Source organism: Nannobrachium achirus (genome assembly GCF_963921795.1).
Source record: "Nannobrachium achirus genome assembly, chromosome: 13".
Taxonomy (NCBI): Eukaryota; Metazoa; Chordata; class Actinopteri; order Myctophiformes; family Myctophidae; genus Nannobrachium; species Nannobrachium achirus.
Window position 1 is genome coordinate 4,284,662 of NC_137833.1, and position 561 is coordinate 4,285,222.

The window sequence follows — 561 nt, forward strand, 5'->3', positions numbered from 1 at the left end:
CAACAACACATCCATACACAACAACACATCCATACACAACAACACATCCATACACAACAACACATCCATACACAACAACACATCCATACACAACAACACATCCATACACAACAACACATCCATACACAACAACACATCCATACACAACAACACATCCATACACAACAACACATCCATACACAACAACACATCCATACACAACAACACATCCATACACAACAACACATCCATACACAACAACACATCCATACACAACAACACATCCATACACAACAACACATCCATACACAACAACACATCCATACACAACAACACATCCATACACAACAACACATCCATACACAACAACACATCCATACACAACAACACATCCATACACAACAACACATCCATACACAACAACACATCCATACACAACAACACATCCATACACAACAACACATCCATACACAACAACACATCCATACACAACAACACATCCATACACAACAACACATCCATACACAACAACACATCCATACACAACAACACTGGCAATACCAGTTGCACCAGATCCATCTA